Consider the following 20,739-nt stretch of genomic DNA (forward strand, 5'->3'; position numbering starts at 1 on the left):
AACATAAGCACCACAAATGAACCCACAGGCATGCCCACACACAACACACATCTGCAACATAACAACAGATACTGCCTCCTTTACAGTAACACCAGCACTGCATCATCACACACTGGTCTTGCTAGCATTCCTGTCATACCCTCAATCAACACAACAGCAGACTCACAGACACCCACCCCACACACCACATCCGCTCTCACCATGACCACATTCTCTGCCACCTGCAGCACATCCACCTCACTTGCGCACACCACCCCAACATTCACTCACACATCATCCATTCCCTCTCCCTGCATCTCTACCCTCCTCCTCCCAAGATATGCACATGCACCCACTCACCCACCCAACATACACCCACCACAGACATGCACACATTGAACACACCATCATCCACATACAGCACACCAACACGTCACACGAGCACTCCCTCTACCTCTACTCCCATCCCTCATTCATGTGATCATTCCCATTTACCTAAAAAAGTCCCCCTTGACCTCTTCCCTACTCCTCTCCCACCCCGTGTTACCCCTAAACGTTGTGTCCTCCTGCCCCTCTCAGGCCCTTTCACCTCCCATTCCTCGGGTCCCCCCCTCTGGTGATTCCCCTACTCTTCCACCCAGCACAAATTCCACCCCTCCCAGAACCAAAGTCACCCCTCCCAAGCCCCAACAGAGACATCCCCCTTCAAAATCCAAGCCACCCCAACCACCCCCAAATGCCTGAGGTGCCTGCATTTCAAATTGATGCCGTGGAGGCCTATTTGCTGTCAGGAGTCAAGTTGACACCATGATATATGGACTATGTGTCCTGCGTTTCTGGAATTTGGACTTGCCATTTGGCACATTTTGTATATATTTATCACCTTTTGATGGTTCCAAATACATCTGCTCACATTGGTATGGTTGGCAAGATGAGATGCTTGTCCTGGTTTCCTTCTACATGGTGGTGTGACATCTGTGTGCAACGGTGTGTGAGGTCTGTGTATGGGTTGTGTCGGTGTTGTTGCATGCGCTGGGTAGATAGGTTGTGCCGTGTGCATGTTGTTATGTGTCTGACTGCTTGCTTGTAGGATTGTATGGGGTGGTGTGTGCATCCGTGTGCATGGTGCTGCATCTGTGGATTTCCTTGTATGTTGGTTGTATGTGATGTGTCACCTGTGTCACTGTTTGGCTGTGTGTTCACTGCTATTGATTGTGTGTCATTGCTAAATATAGTTTATGATGTGTATGTGGATGTGTGGTGTTTCACAACATGCTTGTCTATGCCTGTGTTGAGGTGTTTGTTGTCTAGTTGTCGTTGTGTGAATATGGGGTGTTGTGTATGGATGTGTATGACTGTGATGGTGGTGTTTGTGTGCCTTGTGCTTCATATTTGGCACGTATCTGCTTGGCTTTGTGTGTGTATTGGGTTCTTGGCTTTTACGTATTTTGTGTGTGCGTGTCTGTACTGTATATGTGTGTGCTGTTACGGTACTTTTGTATGCATGTGTGTGTGGTCTTCGCTTTCTGTGCCGGGAATGTATGTTATGTGTGGGTGCGTATCACTGCCATTTCCTCCACTCTGTGCTATGCGTACTTACAGTTGTCGTCTTCATTGTTGTCACTGGCCCTGAAGGTGTATGGCAAGATACAATGCTGGCAGGACTTGCAGTTTGTTTGCGATGGCGGCCACGGACGCATCTGTGTACCTGGAGGTGAGTGTCTCCTTTTGTACTTTCTGTATCCGCCAAGATTTTCGTCATGGCCAGCCCACCCCGGATATCCTGGTGCTCTGGTGACTCGTAATATAGTGGGTGGGAGATTGGTTCCCGCCAGCCTGAAGTTGCTTACCGCCGCCAGATGCTGCTCATTGGCGGTGGCGGTACTAGCGGTAAGTTGTCTGTGTTGCATTGGGTTCACAGCCTTATTCGTTATGTGGTGGTCTGCACTGCAACCCTGGCGGTGGTCTCAACACCACTGTTGGCGTGGCGGTCTGGTTGCTGCCAAACTCGGAATGACCACCTGAGTCTCCTGGCCAGAGGGAAATGTGACAGAACTCAGCCCCTTGTCCCTCGTCCTGCCCTCCATGTATCTGCTGCCTTGGGGAGGTTTAGACCTTCAGGAGCACAAATACTTTCAAGATCAAATACCCCCCATATCTTTCCAAACACACTATGAAAAATGTGAAACACAGGACCTTGAGAGACTTCCTGATAACTCTCTTCGCAGACCAATGCCAATGCCAACGCAAAGGTTCCCTAAAAAATGACCTCCTCCTCTTCACACACAACACTGACCTATGGATCAGATCCTTATGCAATTTTCACCCATTCTCTTCTTTCTCTAACATCCCCTTTGGATGCAAACTCAAATGCTGCTCCCCCTTCGGCCTCTCATGCAACCATTCTATATTCATTTATAACAATGGGAAGATCATGTTCCAAGCCAACGGCACAATGCTTGACAATATCAACGTAATTTATCTCACACTTAGGCCCTCCTCCAATCCTCCACTTTCCCCCTCTCTGTCCACCGATAACACCTCCCATCCACTGTCCCCATCTTCGGATCCACCCAGACAACTTCCCTCACCCCAGACTCTCCTACAATCTGACATTCCCCCCACAATCCATAGCTCACTGCCAATTCCAGACCACAAGCCATCTCTGCACCATTCCTCTCCAACCTTCCACAAACCATTATCTCCTACTCTGGCAGGCGTCAATAACCTTTTTTTAAACACCACAATTGGCCCTTATGGCTCCCCTCTTATCCCTTCCTTTCTCACCTCCTACCCCAACAACTCCTAACATCAGACACAAACAACTAGCACCTCGCCCCTCTTGCCCCTCAGAATTAATTCCTGACAGTCCACCCAAATTCTCCCACAATTACAATTACATAACTGGCCTTTGTTCAACACCTCTATCGAAGAATGGGCATTCTCACATCGGCTCGTTTCCAGCTTAGCAACTCTCTGTCTTCTTGTCTCCCCTATCCTGATCAACCTCTGCTAACCCCCAACACCTTGCCAGAATACCGAAAGACAGCCCCCTACCCAGACCCAAACAGACACAACTACTCCTTGGCGACTCAGACCTACTCCATTTCCTAAAGAGTTACACAGTTTCAAATTCTGCTACCCCCTACTCCTATCTTCCCACCAGATTTCTACCATCATCTCTGACCTCATTAAAACCCACACACAACATCCCAGTGCACTCTCATCCCCTCTTACCTTATACAAATCTGAAGTACCATCCCTGACCAACCAAGCCAGAAAGACAACAGCTTTTCCCTGAAATGCATGCTCAATCTGCAGTCAGACACTGTCTAGAGATATCTGAATCAATCCTGACCCATAATCTTGACTTCCTGATCTTCACAGAAACATGGCTCAATATATCATCTAACAACACTTTAGGCCTTCTTATTCCCAACTGCTCCATTTCGCACTGTGACCTGGAAGATAGACACAGTCACAGAAACTCTCTGAGATGCTGAACCCTCCTAATGACCCACTTTCAGTCTTTCGAAAGATTGTCGGTGAAAATGTCCACATTGACAACCTCCAATCTCAGATTGAATGTGATTTACCACCCACCGGGTCAAAACAACACATTCATCAAGGAATGCATGGATTTCTTCACCTCTCAACTTATCAGCACTGACAACAATATCTTCCTTGGTGCCTTCAACATCCACTGGGGAGACATGGGTAACAGTTACTTGGACACTTTTACCTCCTTTCTCTATGCCAGTGATCCCCAACAACACTGCCATAAACCTACACATCACAAAGGCACCATTCTGGACCCGATAATATCCAATTCCCCCTACCTAAATACATATATGCCATCCCAGTTAACTCGACTGATCACATGCAGAGCCCCTTCTCTCTAACCGGCTCTTACACCAAAACATTTGGGCAACCCAAGAAAGAGAAAATATGGTTTAGAGATGCATTCAACCTTGACACAGAAGCCATGGCCATCATGGCCTTTCCCCCCTAATTGTGATTACACCTCAGCTTGAAATCATCTAGGCCACCAACAAGTTCAACTACTGCATGGAATCCTTCATTGACAAATGTGGACCCATGAAGAGCATATTATCTAGGCCAAAACCCTCTATTCCCTTGTTCTCTAAACAGCTTTATGAAGAATGAAACCTTATCAGAAAATGTGAGAAAGAGTGTGATGAAGCTTTGCAAAGCAAGAAAACAATACAAACACCAAATCCTCAGAGCCAAATCCTCCCATATCAGAGCCCTTGTGAATTCTGCAAAGAATAGACCGAAGTACCTGTTCAAGGTTATTGTAGTCTACAAACCCTTCTATCACTTTGATTCCTAAGCCATCATTGGCCCATTGCAACACCTTTGTGGATTTCTTTGCTAAAAAAGTTGGAGGCATCCATATTTTGCTTCCCATCATCGACTTACATGAAACTGTTGAGTCTTTACCATGCAAGACCCTACAGTCATGGTCTTCTTTCTCGCCAATCGCTGAGTAGGACCAACAATGAACTATCTCCAAAGTAAAACCCTCAAACCATCTTCAGAACACCATGCCAGGTTCTATCAACACATATATTGCCACACACCTACTCCCCATATTGGCCACTATGGCCATTTCCTCCTTCAAACAGGTCATCTTCCTGAACAACTGAAAATGGGTCAGATCACACTGCTCTTAAAAAGCAACCTCTTTATCCAGAGAACCTGAACAATTATTGCCCAGTCTCCACACTCCCACTTTTAGGCAAAGTCATCGAAAGTGACATAGGGTCCCAATTAGCCTCACACATCCAAACAAACAACCTCCTAGATACTCTCCAATCTAGTTTCCACCAGGGTAACAGTACAGAAACTGCGATCCTCCAAGTAGGCAATGACTCCCTTAAAGTCCTCATCCCCAGCAACTTCTGCCTCCTGGTGCTCCTAGATTTATCAGCTGCATTTGACACTGTCAACCATCATGACCTCTTTCGTATTCTTGAACTACGCATGAAATGTGGAGGCACTGACATCAACTGGTTCTCCTCTTACCTATCCAAATGTTCCCAAATTGTCAAAATGGGCAACTCATTCTTGAGACCAGTCAGCGTTCACCAAGGTGTCCCTCAAGGGTTGATTCTCCCCCCAACCCTCTTCAACCTCTACTTAGATCCACTATGTTTGATTCACAGAAATACTGTGATTCTCTTCCACCTCTATGCTCACGAAACCCAAATAAACTTGGAAATCTCAGCTTTCAAATGCACTCTTAAAGATTCAGAACTGGATGTCAAACCACCATTTAAAAGTCAACCCAACAAAACTAGATTTTTTTTTTATCTCATCTTCAAAAGCAAAAAACGCCAGTACAAGAATGGATGGACAACTTTCCTGTTGTAAATAAATAACGCTTCTGTGATAATAATAATAATAATCCGTAAGATTTATTGTTGATAACGGCACAGCACAACCTTCACCTAAGACCTCCTCCAACGGAATAATCTCCCTTCCCCTGACATCATGACTCTAGCATTCTACATTCTACATCAAGTTCCATAAAGGGAACTTGTACACTATAATGCTTATATAACAAAATACAACATTTCCCCCCTTTGAAGGCTGCCCGTCATTGTCACAAATGCCAGATCACTCTTGAAAACCTTCTAAATCAGTGGTTCCCAACCTTTTGATTTCTGTGGACCCCTATTTTATCCTTACTGGAACCCAGAGAACCTCACTGAATCGTTAGTAGAATCAAGGGACCCCCCACTGAGTCATTACTGAAAGCTAGGGACCGAATCTGTAAATATTATTTAATTTTCTAAGCAGTCGGGACGCCCTGAGGAGGCACCGTGGACCGCCAGGGGTCTCTGGACCACAGTTTGGGAACCACTGGTCTAAATCTTCACCACACACAGCAGCCATGGCCAACAGCGCACAACACAAGCTTAGGCAGCTTTGTGGCATCAGACAACTGAATCCAGAAGAAGACCTAAAAACAATGGTGCAGTCTCTTGTTCTCCTTAGACTAGACTACGGAATTGCCCTTCTCTGAGGCATTCCCAAAGATCACCTAGGCCCATTGAGAACCACGCTACAGCACGCTTCATCTTAGGTCTCAAGAACTTTGACCATATTTCCGCTGCCCTGCTAACGCTCCAATGCCTCCCCATTGAAGCCCGGTCCCAATTCAAAATCGCTTGCATTACCCACAGAGTGCTGCACTCCTCCTCACTCTCCTGTCTAAACAAGAAACTGAAAATCTCTGGAGCAAATAGGGGTTCCAGTAATACCCAAACCCTGCTCCTTGAACCACCCAACTTCAGGCAAGAATGATATATGAACCAGTCTTTCTCTTGTAGTATCTGGAACTCTAGGCCTACCTCTCTCTGTCTATCCACTTGCCTAGCAACCTTAAAAAAAGACCTCAAGCTCCTCCTATTTGACAGACATCTTTTTTGATTCATTGTTGACCAGACTTATTTGCTTTCTCCACTGCACCCTAACTGCCTTCGATAAATTGTTCATGTCCTCTGCCCTATTGTTATTACTGTCTCTTGTGTTAACTACATACACTGATGTAAACATCCGAGTTTAACTAATTTTAATTGAACCCCTTTTAACCCGCTGTAACCCTGTATCCTGTGTGTAGTAAAGTGCTTTGTTGCCGTTGGGCCATGTTTGCACTACAGAGTACTAAATTTACAAACTCATCACAACCATCACCAATGCTTTTCTTTTCTTGCAGAAAAGCTCACCGTCATTGATGGTTCCCAGCACAATCACAGTGAGGACATCATCACATTGCAGATTAAAAAGTCTAAAAAAATGAGGCAGCATATCTTTTCTGTCTATGGACCCAGGATCTGGAACAACATCCCTATATCTCTATCAAGATCACCCCAACGTGCTCCTGATTAACAGGTAAAGCTGCTTTCCCCTTGAGTATAGTGCGTTTTCTTGCACTTCCTCATAGTTCCTAAATATTTTTATCTTGCACACGCATTTTATGGGACTCTGGTGCCCGTGTTCAGTGGCATCCGGTAGTCCTTAGGGATTTCTACTTTTAACTTAATATTAGTGCAATATCACCCGGCTGACATTTTTCCCTCACTTGGTGGTTCCAACCAGAGCCACCATCTTTGTTAGGCAGTCTAGTTGCCAATCCCTGGCTCCCCAGGCCCATAAAAAGAGCCCCATGAAGCGGACGCGCAGCAGACCTGATTAACAGGTAAAGCTGCTTTCCCCTTGAGTATAGCACATTTTCTTGCACTTCCTCATAGTTCCTAAACATTTTTATCTTGTGCACGCATTTTATGGGACTCCAGTGCCCATGTTCAGTGGCATCCAGTAGTCCTTAGGGATTTCTACTTTTACCTTAACATTAGTGCAATCCTATTCTCTGTGCCATCTCCCTCGGCATCCATTTTTACTTCACTTGGTGGTTCCAAGCAGACCTGCCATCTTTGTTAGGCGGTCTAGTTGCCAATCCCCAGTTCCCCAAGCCCATAAAAAGAGCCCCATGAAGCGGACACGCAGCGGACCTGATTAACAGGTAAAGCTGGTTTCCCCTTGAGTATAGCACATTTTCTTGCACTTCCTTTTAGTTCCTAAATATTTTTAGCTTGTACATGCATTTTATGGCACTCTGCTGCCTGTGTTCAGTGGCATCTGGTAGTCCTTAGGGATTTCTGCTTTTACCTTAATATTAGTGCAATCCTTTTCTCTGTGCCATCTCCCCGGCGACCATTTGTCCCTCACTTGGTGGCTCCAACCAGAGCCACCATCTTTGTTAAGCGGTCTAGTTGCCAATCCCTGGCTCCCCAGGCCCATAAAAAAAACACCATGAAGCGGACCATCAAGCCCGCATGGGCCCGTCCACGTCTGGCCGGGCCAGGACCTAGAAATACTACGAATGTAGTCCCTGAAAGATTAGTGTACTCTAGGCATTTTCTCATATCCCTTAATAACGATGCAATGAATCCTTGTCAATACCTGCCAAATTTGAATTCCCCTACGAGCATCTGTAATTATTGTCAATGGACTCCTCAGCTTACTCTCTCTTCAAACCCAAGAATGGAGAAAGAGCAGGTTAACAAACTACTGTTACTAAACTGTCGTTCCAGACCCGCACACAAGCTATATATTCACTCCTTGCTAAATGAATATACCCCAGAGCTTCTGTTTTTAACAGAAACCTGGTTGTCTGAGGACTCCACTCCCAATGGAATCATGACCCTGCCCTCAAATTATTCAATACATTGTCTAGATAGACCCCATGGTATGGGAGGAGGGATTGGAATAATCCACAAAAACTAAATTAATTGTTTTATTCACTCCCTTGCCATACATGATTGCGAATGGCAGGTCTTTTCTTTGGCAATTGATGCCACCTTCACCTTCTCTGGTATTTTAATTTACCATCACCCTGGCCCCTATGGGAGGTTTCTGCAGGCCCTACCGGATTGTGTAACAGATTTTGCCTGCAGATATTCCAACTGCACTATCCTAGGTGATTTCAGTATTCATGTAGACGAGCCTCACAATATCTCTGCCAAAGCCCTACTTACAGATTTAGCAGCCTTAGACCTGACACAATTGATATCTGGCCCCACCCATCTTAGAGGCCATACAATTTATTTAGTTTTTAGTAATATTTCCAATCTATCCGCTCAGGCCCATGTTCCCTTGATCTGGTCCGACCATTTTTTTGTTGCACTCACACTTCCCACTTCTTTTTCTCCTATTCTCGAGCCCTGTGGTAAGTTAACCGTACATCAGTGGTCTAAGCTGAATAAGAAAGACTGGATGCGTACCTTAACAACCCTGCATGCTTCCCCATCCTTTCGTAAGCCTTAAACAGCAGAAAGGTTTGATAAATGGATCTCTAAGTCTCTAGATATTATTTTACCTACTAAGACCATTATTAAGACAACTCATCAAAATAAATCATCCTGGTTCTCCCCTCATCTGCTGCACCTAAAAAAATAATGTAAGCGGATGGAGAGGAAATTGAGGATATCATACGACCCTGGCCTCAAAAGAGACTAAAGGAATATGATTCGATCCTTCCACTCGAAAATTAAGGTTACGCAGGCATCCTACTATACCTCAAGGATTGAACAGTCCTCCCATTCTCCCAGAGAGATCTTCTCTATCTTTAAGGAAATGACCAAGCTTCCCTCCGTCAACAATGTAATAGAGGACTCTAAGGAACATAGCAATGAGCTAGCCTGCTTCTTCCAAAAGAAAATCTATGACATTCAGGCAACTCTCCCTAGTAATTCCCCTAATGAGGATAAGTCTGTCTCTTATTTTGACGGGAAGGTTCCCCGAGTCCTACTTTCAGTCTTCCAGCCTTTGAGTGAAGAGTTAGTAGGTAAATACCTTTGCTCCATAAAATCTGCATCTCCTTTAGATCCGTCTCCTCCATTTATCCTAGCCTTAGGATCAGATGTTTTAACTCCTGTGTTAACTGATGTTCTCAATGACTCTTTGTCCTTCGGGCACATTCCGCAACATTGGAAACATGCTGTTGTTATGCCTTTACTAAAAAAACTAATCTTGATAAAACATTACTCTGCAATTACAGACCAATTGCTCTTCTCCCCATCGCATCAAACATAATTGAGAAACATATTATTATTCAGGTGTCAGGCTTTCTCCAGGAACATAATCTTCTTCAAAACACCCAAATGGGATTTATACCACTACATAGCACCAAAACTGCCCTGCTGGCTGTTACTGGAGACACTAGACGATGCTTAGATGCAGGCGGATATGCATCAATCATCTTACTTGATCTGAGTGCCGCCTTTTACACTGTGGATCATAAGGTCCTACTTTGTAGAACTTCTCAAATGGGAATTGAGGGTATTTGCCTTAAATGGCTTTCATCATATCTGAGTCAGAGGACTTTTCAATTCCTTGACCAAGTACACTACTCTGACATTTTTTCTCTCACCTGCAGGGTCCCACAAGGTTCATCCTTAAGCCCTACGCTTTTCAATATCTATATGGCCCCTCTGGTAAAGATAGTGGAACCCTATGGGTTATCCCTTGTTTCCTATGCCGATGATACCAAATTGGTCTTTTCTTTTTCCACTGGCACCAATTCAGAACATGCCATCCTTTCTTCCTGTGTGTCGAATGTTGCCAGATGGATGGCTAACAGCAAACTCAAGCTAAATGATGAGAAAACTGAGGTTATGTTTGTAGGGAACTTTCCTCGTCTTACGTCCCTTGCCTCAGTTTCAGCAGGATTAAATGATCTTGCTTCGCCTAAAGACGAGATAAAAAGCTTAGGCCCATAATTATACTTTTTTAGCGCGCATTTGCGTCATTTTTTTAACACGAAATCGTCGCAAACTTTCAAAATGCAATTGTATTTTGGAAGTTTGCGCCGATTTTGCGTAAAAAAATGACGCAAATGCGGCGCTTAAAAAGTATAAATATGGGCCTTAGTTTTTTGGCTGGACTCCTGCCTCACAATGGAATGTCACTCAAAGAAACTGGCTGCTACTTGTTTTAATTTGTTGAGGATCTGCAGGAAAATGTTCACATTCCTTCCCTTTTTAGCTAAAAGGCTTATTGTTCAGGCTCTTATATTGTCTCGCCTGGACTACAGGAATGTTTTATCTATGAGCTCTCCATCCTATGTCCTAAAGAGACTGCAGGTGGCACAAAATGCTGCTGCCCACCTCTTAATGGGCACTCCCAGATACCACTCTGCTAAATCTGCTCTGACCTCTCTCCATTGGCTCCCCATTGAACAGCGTATCAACTTTAAATCTGCTTGTTTCGTTCACCGGGCACTTCATAAAAAGGGGCTGGCCTTTCTTAGGCAGATTATAACCCCATGTACTCCCCAAAAATCACTTAGATCATCATCCACTTCCCTGACTAACATACATCGTGTGAAGAAAACAAAATGTGAAGGCAGGTCTTTTGCCTTTATGGAACTCTCTTCCACTGGAACTTCGCCTAGAGAACTCAGAACTTTCTTTTCGTAAAAAGCGGAAGATTTTTCTTTTCCCTTTATAGTCGTTCAGCTTTGTCTGTTTAATGGTCTTGCATCAGCTCTGGGAGGCCTCCGGGTAGCTACACGCTCTACACATTTTTAATGTTTAATGTTTAATGTTTAATTTAGGAAAGAGTTGAAGATGTACCATTTAAAGAACGCTATATCACAATGCATTAAACATCTACAAACCAGCTACCTCTCCGATCATTTGTTGACTTTACACTTGTCTTTGACACTAGTATAGATAGCACTGCGCTGGCTTACAGAAAAGGTAGTAGATGGGTAACAGTGGGTGATGTTTATTTTCCACACCCAAGATACCTTGAACTTAAGCTGTATATGTTGTGCTTGTTCTGTCACTCTTCTCTCATGTGTCCTATAATAGTTCTATGTGGTAGGAAAGCTTGGACTGTTGTTGCCAAAGAGAAAATGTATGATATGTTACTGAAGTGTTGTTACCACATTTTCAATATACAAATTATTGAAACTTGGAGGGGATGATGAAATGCTCATAAGAGTGCAGGTTGCAATGGGAAGAACGTTGTGCAATGGAGGGTTTATGGTACCAGATGGAGCACTTGCTTGAGTGCAAAATGGAGCAGACTATGTGCGGGGTATTGCACCCTTATTGAAAATGGAACACATGCTGTAAAGACAGCACCATTACATGCCTCCCACCCCCATTACTACTGGTATCAAATAATAAAACAGGGTGCAATTTTCTCTCAGGAATGGGTGCCTGTATGCAAACTCTTCTACATGTGCACGTGGGAGGCTGTAACTATCATGCTTTGCTTTCATGTATGTGTGTGTACTGGTCTGTGTGCATGCCTGTGGGAAAATGGGTTATTAGTTAACGTGGGTGACTTGTCAGGGTGAAGCAATAAAGATGCCAAAACAACAAATCAACAACAAATATCCAATAAGGGAACCACTGAGATAATTTTTAAAGTTTCTAAAAAAATAGTTCCAAAAAGCAGAAGGTGCCAACTGGTCAACTGGTCGTGGTAAACTAGGACCTGGGTGCCATTTGAGAGTGATCCCAATGGAGGTCAGGGCTTATACAGAAACCAGATTCCACCAGTCTGAAGTTTTACCTTGGGATATAGTTACTGATTTAGACTTTGGCAGATGGTGATAAATCAGTCGGTATGCGGATTACTTACTCCTGCAACACAAAAGGATGATAGACAAAGTGCTGAAACTTTTCACCTCCAAGCACAGATCTGTGTTTAATCCATTTTTCTTGTGCTCACCATGCCAGTTTGGACCCAGCCATATGCAAATCAGTCTTAACTCTGCTCCCATGGGAACAGTCCAGCCTGATCAGCAAGGATAGGTCTTCCCTGGGCCAGAAACAAGCATCCTGGGACCGGTTTCAGAGTATCACGTTTCATCAGCCAAGCTGGCTTGAATCCAGTGGCACAGTGAGCGCGGGACCCACTGCTGGGCATACTGTTTCCACTTACGGCAACTTTAGCAACACAAACGGATGATGGACAGAGTGCTAAAACTTTTCAAACACTTACCTCCAGGCACAGATCTTGGTTTAATCCATCGTTCTTTCGCTCACCATACATCCCCAGTTTGGGCCCAGCCATATGCAAATCAGTCTTGACCCTGCTCCCAATGGGAACAGTCTAGCCTGATCTGTAAGGACAGGTCTTCCCTGAACCAGAAACAAGCATCCTGGGAGCAATTTCAGAGTATCACCTTTCATGCGCAAGGCTAGCTTCAATCCAGTGGCACAGTGAGCACGGGACCCACATCTGGGCATACCTTTCCCACTTAGGGCAACTTTAGCAACACAAAAGGATGATGGACACAGTGCTGAAACTTTTCAAACACTCACCCCCAGGCACAGATCTGGGTTTAATCCATGGTTCTTTTGCTCACCAAGCCACCCCAGTTTGGACCAAGCCATATGCAAAATAGTCTCGACCCTGCTCCCCATGGGAACAGTCCAGCCTGAACTGCCAGGTGGCTCATTCCTGGACAGGAAACAAGTATCCTGGGGTTTTAGGGTATCACCTTCATCAGCCAAGCTAGCTTGAATCCAGTGGTGCAGCGAGCAAACAATAGATTAAACCCAGATCTGTGACTGGGGGTGAGTGTTTGAAAAGTTTCAGCATTTCATTCCTCATTTTGTTCTGTTTTGTGATGTTACCTTGTGTGCTTTAAGTGGCTAGGGTATGCCCAGACATGGGTCCCTTGCTTCTTGCACCACTGGATTCAAGCTATCCCGGTTGATGAAGGGTGATACCCTGAAACCCCAAGATACTTGTTTCCTGTAAACGGAGATAATATTGCACTTTTCACTGCCCCTTACTGTCAGTAAGTAAATACAGTTCAACCTGCCTTAAAAGCAATTAGGACTATGTATGTCTGACAAAAATTTGTGAAAGGCAGTTTCTGACCTAACCATGGGTTTATTTTGACAGGCCAAATTACAGTTTTTACTCGGCTTCCGTTAAGCTAACAGTGGTAGGCCTGATGTCCTGTTTACACTGTCACTGCAACTTTTAGAAAGTTAACTTTTCCCTGTCTGAATTAATTGCCTGGCGGCTAATCTGCATTTTACACTGCTACTTCTGCCAGCCAGTAATTAGTACTCAAATAGCCCCTTTGAGAAAAAGGCATTGGGTGTGGGAAAGTGTAGTTGTGCCCTTGACAGGATGGCCTGTAGGCTTACAGTAGGAACTTTATTAAGTTCAAAGAGGCCTAGCCTCTCTCAAGCAGATGTAGTTAATACCTTGAACTACCCCCTTTCTTTGTCACTCCAGCAAGGCAAGCCATCACCATGGGCCTCTTTTTCACATTACAGTGCCAGATCCTACTGTACTTTCAAAACCTGCTTGACAGGTCTGATGGGGTTTTACATATAATTATTAGGGCCACTTCAAAAGCTGAGAACAGGGTGCCAAAACAATTCTTGTGTATCCACCGTCTGGCTGCTGAAAAACTCAGCTTTGATTTACTAGGCCTCTGTCTTTTGTTGTGGATGCAGGGCCTGTTACAAACTAGATTTTAGTGTTAGATGTGGGAGGACATTAGGAAAAATCAGAAGTGGACTGAACCTAATTCTATCTGAGACCTATGAGGAGCAAGATACAGTGATACAACAAGCTACAAGAGATTTTTCCTGCCACTCCCTAGTTGAGCAATGGTATCTGGACGTGGACTGAACCCTGATTCTGGCTTCTGACTGACACACAGTCAGTCTCTGAGGTCCTTGGGGACTTTAGTAGACCTGTGGTGGATTTAAATATTGGTGATATGTATACTATGCAGCTGAGTATACACACCCCCGAACATGAAGCTCCTCCTACCCAATTTAAATGAGGATGGACCTTCAGTTTGGCTATAGCGGTTACTACATTGTGAGATCTCTAATGTCCCAATGAAGAAAAGGCCATTTGAGAAATGTCTACATGTCCACCTGCCCAATGAGGATGGGGGGACATTTTTTACTGTCCGTCACCACAAGGCAAACTCTGGTGCAGAGGGACAGCAAAAATCAACTAATGCTCCTCCTGTCATTGGCCAAAACTCCCATGGTGAGGGGAAAATTACTTTTTTCATTTTAAAAAGGAAACTACTGCTTGGTACAGGGTTGCATTGACTGGAGCCACCATGGCAGCGGTTCCTGCCAATGCTTTATAAATAGGCCTCCCAGTGTCATTTATTTAATGTTTAACATTTCCATGTGTATTTATCCATATTTAATTTTTACTAATTTTATCTGTATTTATCCATATTTATTTTGGACTTTGTACATAAAATGAAGCTGAAACTAGTATAATTCCACATTTATTTAACCATTAAATGTAAACTCCTACTTGCATACATTACAAGTTTCAACGATGATAAACCCAAAGATGGTAAATCAATACACTTATATGAAAACATGCAAATTTTAGAATCAACCTTGTGCATATAAACACTTTTGTTGAAGCCTCATCATTAAACTTTCTATCCTTTTTAACCCCCTTACCTGTTAATCCACACAGCTATTGGCCTGGCAGTCATCATTGACAGCATTTAGGATAAACAACCCAATATCTGTTTTAATCTACTTTTAAAAATAAATACAGACAGAAAAGTGAAGATTTTCTGCCTGTATCTATCAATAAAAAAACAGTGAACAAGGCAAACAGGGAGCCTTATTTATAAATGACCTCTAGTTTCGTGGTTGTTTATAAATTCGGCAGGACTGCCACCAGGGTGACAGAGGAATTTACTCTCTCACAGTGGTGGAACAACGGCCCGACCACCTGAATATGTCAGGGCTAAAGTCAGTAAGTAAAATCTATCCAACCCATGCTTCTTTGTAGTCAGCATTAAATTGTGCCTAAGTCCTGTTTACTGTGACTACTAACTATCATTGACGCTTTATGCTTCCTTCAAATGTTTCTACTTAAAACTTTAAAACTTTAAAGACTAATATCTCAGGTTCTCCTTATTGGATTTTTCTCATGGTGGTGTCATTTTGTTTACTAAATGCCACTCTATTGTTCTAATTTATTTTGGGATTTTCATGGTTTTGCATTTTGACTTTATTACTGTTTTAGTACTACACACTTTACAAATTGCCTTTAAGTTAAGTCTGTCTGCTCTGTGCCATAGCTACCAGGGGTGTGATCATAGGTTAATTTAGTGACTTTAGTGATTCACTACCCTAACAAGAATTGTGTTTTTTTAAATCTTAAGTGAGTACCTGCCACCTTAATTAATACTCCAATTTCTTAAAAATGCAGTTTACAAACGATGAACAGAGAAGCCCTGTGAAACACCAGATGATTTCTGAGGTACACACACACAAACACACACACACATCCACATACACACAAACCTACACACCTGGCACCAGATTTATTCTGTCTCAGCCTAAGCTCATTGCTTCAAGGAACAAGTACAACATTGTTGAACCAACTATCAAGCTCTGAGAAACAATATATTCCCTTATGCTTAGATGCATTTTCCAAACTTTTTTACTTGAATCAGTTATTCAAAAAGTGATCAACTAACTCAGAATATGGCCCTTAATATGGGAAGCCGTTCATGTCAAAATTACAGCTCCCTTAATTTAATAGGACACCTCCTGGAATGCATAGCGTGTTGCAAAATGAATATGACACACACCAGAATGAATGTACTATGTGTCAAAATAAATATGATACCTGGCAGATTGAATCTGACTTGAACCAAAACAAATATGAAACCAGGCAAAGTGAATATGCTACTTAGTGATTATTATGAATAACTCACACTCAGAATTGAATAAGAGATATACTGAAATATATATCAATCATACTGAAATAAATATGGCCCTCACTGTAAATAATAAAGCAATCACTGAAAATACATACAATATGTGTCAAAAGGAATGAGACATTTCTTGAAATGACTGACATATGCCAAGAGGAATATGACACACATTGGAATGAATATGACAGCTTGAAATGAATATAAGGTACTGAAATGAAAATGCATTATTCTGTATGGAATATAATGTGCAATGAACATTACATTTATAAAAAAATGAATATGGTTTGCATTGAAAGTAATGATACACATTGACATGATTATAATATGTGTTGCAATTGGTATGAGTCATGTTAAAATCAATATCATGCGTTAATATGAATGAGACATCTATTGAAAGGAATATGACACATGCTAAGATGAATATGACATGAAATTAATATGAACCCTTTTGAAATTAATTCAACATGCCTTAAACTGAATATGACCAATGCTGACATTAAAATGAAACTTGTCAAAATTAATGTTATGCTTTGAAATCAATATGATACACAGCGACATGAATATTGCATATATTGAAATGTATTTGACCTACGTTGAAATGGATATGACCCATATTAAAATGATAATGTCAGGTGTTAAAATGAATATGACATCCACTGACACGAATATGCCATTCATTTACACAGTATGACACATTTTAAGATTTATATGAACCATTTTCCCAAATGAATATGATATCTGATTAAGTTGATTTGACCCATATCAAAATTAATATGACATTCATTAAAATTAATATGACAGTTATTGAAATGGATATGAAACTATATGAGATAAATATAGCATGCTTTGAAATTAATAAAGCACATATCGAAATAAACACAAGCCATGTGTAAATTAAAATGCTCACTGTTTAAGTATGGGTTGCCTTGAATCGATGTTGATTTGCTTTAAAATTAACAATACATATTGAAATTAATATTACATATTCTCAAAGGATATGGTATGAACACAAATTAATTAACTGAAATAACTATATGTTTTCGACTATGTGCTGCATTTAGTTTTTGCCGGCTTGTGGACCTTGAGCACTTTACGACTGCTGACCAGTGCTAAAGTGCAAGTGCTCTCTGTCTAAATTGACCTGATAATTGGTTTATCCATGATTGGCATAGTTGTTTTACCCGTAAGTCCCTAGTATAGTGCAACATGTGTGCCCAGGACCTGTAAATCAAATGCTACTATTGGGCCTGCAGCACTGATTGTGCCACCCACATGAGTAGCCGTCAACATGTTTCAGACCTGCTACTGCAGTGTCTGTGTGTGCAGTTTTAAACTGCCATTTCAACCTGGCAAGTGCACCCACTTGCCAGGCCCAAAGCTTCCCTTTTACTACATGTAAGGTACCCCTAAGGTAGGCCCAAGGCAGCCCCATGGGCAGGTTGCAGTGTATTTAAAAGGTAGGACATATACTGGGGTATTTTATATATCCTGATAATGAAATACTGCTGTAGGAAAGTACCATCTTCCTTGGTATGTTACCCCCATTTTTACCTGTATGTCAGTATGTTTTTGCCTGCCTCACTGGGATCCTGCTGGTCAGGACCCCAGTGCTCATAGTTTATGGCCTAATGTGTGTGTCTATATAGTGCTTGACTGTGTCACTGAGGCTCTGCTAACCAGAACCTCAGTGCTTATGCTCTCTCTGCTTTTAAATTTGTCACTGTATGCTAGTGACTTCATTTACCAATTTCAATTGGCACACTGGACCCCCCTAATAAGTCCCTAGTATATGGTACCTAGATACCCAGGGCATTGGGGTTCCAGGAGATCCATATGGGCTGAAGCATTTCTTTTGCCACTCATGGGGAGCTCAGATAAACTCTTGAACAGGCCTGCCATTCACTGCACTTAAGTAACTTATAAGTCACCAATATGTCGAACCCTCACTTTCTGAAGGTTAGGTGCAAAGTTACTAAGTGTGAGGGAACCCTTGCAATAGCAAAGATTCCCCCACATAGTTCAGGGCCATTTCCCTGGACTTTGCGAGTGCGGGGACGCCATTACACAGGTACACTACATATTGGTCAATACCTATATGCAGCTTCACAATAGTAACTCCAAATATCGCCATGTAACATGTCTAAGATCATGGAATTGTCCCTCCATTCCAAATCTGGTATTGGGGAGCCAATTCCATGCATCCTGGGGGTTCCAGCATTGCCAAACCAGCTCTCTGAGACTTGCCCTGCAGCTACAGCTGCTGCCACCTCACAGACAGGGTTCTGCCCTCCTGGGGTCTGAGCAGCTCAGTCCTAGGAAGGCAGAACAAAGCATTTCCTCTGAGAGCATGGTTTTACACCCTCTCCCTTTTGAAATAGGTGTTACAGGCTGGGGAGGGGTAGCCTCCCCAAGCCTCTGGAAAAGCCTTGAAGGGCACAGATGGTGCCCTCCTTGCATAAACCAGTCTACACCGGTTCAGGAACCCCTTGTCCCCTGCTCTGGTGCGAAACTGGACAAAGGAAAAGGAGTGGCCACTACCCTGTCCATCACCACCCCAGGGGTGGTGCCCAGAGCTCCTCAAGTGTGTCCCTGACTTCAGCCATTTTGCTTTGCAAGGTGTGGGGGCACTCTGGAGGGCTCTGAGTATCCAGTGCCAGCCGGTGACATCAGAGACCCCTCCTGATACCTGATGAGGTAGCCAATCCCCTTCTAAGGGCTATTTATGGTCTCTCCTCTTGGTTCTCTTCAGATTCTGCTTGCAAGTTTTCTTCAGCAATCCTATGCAACTACTACTTCACCCTCTGACCTCGGATCAACCGCAGCCTGCTCCGGGAACTGCTGTAACAGCAAAAAAGTATCCACAAGGGATACTTTTCTTCTGCAACTTCAGCTCCAGCCAGCAACTGCAACAATTTCCACGGTGTGCACGCTCTGGGCAACTTCCTGTCTTCATCCTGCACAAGGACCGAAGAAATCTCCTGTGGGATGACAGAGTCACTCCCCTGCTCACGCAGGCACCTTCCAAGATGCCAACCGGTACCCTTGGACTCCTCTCACAGTGACGAGCGTGCTCCTAAGGACACCGAGGGTGGACCCCATCAACATAGGCTGTCCTGAGGTCCTGCTGACGCAATTTGGAGGAGGTAAGACCTTGCCTTCCCTGAGAGTGACGGTACCCCTGTGTACTGCGTCTTCTTCATCTCCTGAGGCCTCTGTGTACCATTTGCAGAATTCCTTCGTGCACAGCCTGGCCCAGGTCCCCAGCACTCCATCCTGTGATGCTCAACTCGCTGAGTTGTTCTCTTTGTAGGTTAGAAACATATGTTTAAAGGAGTGTTTTGTGGTACAAATACACATTACCGAAACCTACTCTGAAGTGATAAGAGTCTGCATTTGCTAGGCCACATGTCCACACATGCACAGGGAAGATACTTTCTGTGCCTACCATGCCAGCCCTTTCATTGTCACTCAAGTGTAAGAGTGAAGTCTGTACTATGATAGTTGCCTGTAGGGACTGTATGCATTGAGTCAGTGTTGCAGAGTGTAAATGTGTTTGTCCAGTCAGGCCTAACGAGTTTACCCTTCAGAAACCACATTGCTGTGTGGTGTTTCATTGTGGCTCACATCACAGTACATGTTGCTGGGGCATCGAATACCTGATGTCTTTAGGCTTGCTTAGTCATTGTAGGCCTTGAGCAGGGTAGTGGGTTAGTCTGCAGATTATTCCAAAAGTGTGTAGTCATGTCCCTGTACATATTGGCATGTGCTTCACACTTGTGGTGTGTTGACAAATTGCCCATTTTATGCTTGGTGTTTCTGACGTGTGTGACACAACAATTTGAGCAAAAACCTGTGTTTGTAATCGCTTGATTTGTCTCTTGCATCCATATAGGTAAACACCCATCGAAAGAAGGAGATTTGGTGAGCCATCGCCCAGGAGGTGCAGACCTGGGGTTTCATGCCCGGCAAAGTGCCCACTGTTGCAAGAGGTGGAAGGACTTGAGGTGCTGGGCCAGAAGATCTCAGAGATTCAGATAGGGCTGTCCTCCCAACGTGGGCGGGCACACCTCGAAGCATGATCCCCCTAGGGTCCCGCATTCTGGCAGTAGCAGACCCGGACCTTGATGGGCATTTGCAGGGAGCACAGCAGCCACAATGAGTACAGGACATATTATTGCCTGTCACACAGCCAAGTTAATGTGTTAGGTTCTGACATCTCCTCCTGATGACTGGGTATGGACCATGTGTGACACACAAGATGAGTAACTGTTTGTGTAGATATGTAATTTGGTGCATATTGATGTGCCTTGCCTAGTAGCCCAGGGACCTAGATCACAACTGAGTACAATCCACAAAACAATTGCTCTCCGAGGACAACACATTGCTTTGTACAGTGATCAATCAAGGAAGGTTTGTTGTTGTAGTGGGTCTAAATTCTACGTAACAGACCACTACTCCTCAGTGTTACAGTC

Source organism: Pleurodeles waltl, chromosome 4_2 (assembly GCF_031143425.1).
Source record: "Pleurodeles waltl isolate 20211129_DDA chromosome 4_2, aPleWal1.hap1.20221129, whole genome shotgun sequence".
Classification (NCBI taxonomy): domain Eukaryota; kingdom Metazoa; phylum Chordata; class Amphibia; order Caudata; family Salamandridae; genus Pleurodeles; species Pleurodeles waltl.